Below are 1785 nucleotides of genomic sequence, written 5' to 3'. Positions count from 1 at the left end.
TTGACAGATTCTTGAAAAAGAAATACAAACTGTATTTTAAACGCCTAAAAATCATTTGGAGTGCATCTTACCCCATTTTACACTACCCATTATCTCCCAATACATTTGACATATATTAGACATACCTTCAGTTCAGCTCAAGGATCGCACCCGAATCCACCGAGCTACTCGATTGCTCCCGTGAAGTGGCATCATCCAATACCTACGACGTGAATCTTCTATAAGAAGTGGTAATTGTGCGCTCTGTGTTATTTGAAAGTGGAAGGAATTTTCCAATCACATCTCCAGCTCGATTTTCCTTTCTTTTGTGTTTTCTCAAACAGAGCCAATTGGACGAATCATTCTTCAGGCTTCAATTCAAGTGAAATATGAACGCTTTTCAGTCTAGAAGAGATATTGATTGAAATAGTGCCTCTGCTGGAGATATGGTTTAAGGTTAAATGTGATATTGATTATTTGGCTATTGGGGCAATTTTTCGATGAGTAGCATGAAGTAACCAAGGCTGAATAATGTTGGGATCACCTGAGACAAAAAGGTAAATCAAATTTGATGTGATTTAGACGGAAAGGAAAAAGTTAATTCAATTAAAAAGTTTCGTGCTTTGAAGTGGGGTGATAATTTTACATCCAAAGAAAGTAGAATTTTTAATATTTTATTTTTCATAAAAAACACAACTGAAATGAACCGCATGAGCAAATTAGAAACTTCATAAAATTCAATCAGAAAAGTGCCGAAATCAAAACTGTTCGCATGTACACAGAATAAACAGAAATTTAAAACGAACAAATGGTTCACTTTTCGCATGATATCAATTCAAAATTTGAAAACAATTTATTCAAACGAAATAAATGAGCGCAGCCTAGCGTGAGAGTAAACTTTTCACCTGAATGCACAAATTGGAACAACATTTCACGGTGTTGCATCGCACTACGATTCAGAGCATGGTCTGCGTGGGAGTGAGTGGCGGACAGATAACTAGTGCACCGACGATGGGATTTAACTCTATTGCCAGGTGACGAGTTTGTAGTCAGTCACCTTGGATACCACGTTAATGATGGGTTTGAAAGTGTTCGCTCATAAATTTGGCAGCAGCAGGGGAGTATGGAAGAGTATATCGCTTAATTGTATCTAAAAACAAGTTTTTTCGATGCCATGCACCAAAATGAAACAGAAACTGAAATGTGAAAACTTTCTAATTAACACGCCATTTGATTTTGAATGCTTCTTTTTCTTCTTCTTCGCATTTCTAGCTGATTGCTTATCGCATCTTAGCTTATTGTGTGCTCTCAACTTAGTGTTCTAGATGTACTTTTACAGTTATTAATTGAGAGCTTTCGATGCCTGTACCATTTTTGCTTTTAGTATAATTGTGTGACAAGTACAATCAAGTACTCAATGCCCAGGGAACCCAGCCATCATTTCTTATCATTTCTAATGGACGGCGCATACATTTTTGGAGTTAAAGCGCAATCTTTCACCATGAAATTTGATGCGCAGATGAAACTTACTCACCAGACACTGTGCCTCTCAATGCACACTGTGCCAGAAATGCAATCTAGTGGAGCAAAATAAATAACTCCGAAACGAAGCATTTCCGCGACTTGGTGTCTTCGGTAATATTTCTCATCATAATAAGGACCATCTATTGACATAAACAAATAGTTCAAAATTCTTCCGCAAAGATGGCGCCACAATCTAACTTCTTTCTCTGACGTTTTGGAAACTTGATGTCTTGGGAAAAGTTGTGAACCTTGACAAAATAAACAACTCTTGTCAAGACGTAA

This window comes from Ochlerotatus camptorhynchus, unplaced genomic scaffold (genome assembly GCF_037179485.1).
Source record: "Ochlerotatus camptorhynchus isolate MF236.1 unplaced genomic scaffold, CSIRO-AGI_Acam_v1.1 ptg000002l, whole genome shotgun sequence".
Taxonomy (NCBI): Eukaryota; Metazoa; Arthropoda; class Insecta; order Diptera; family Culicidae; genus Ochlerotatus; species Ochlerotatus camptorhynchus.
This window is presented reverse-complemented; position numbering follows the sequence as displayed.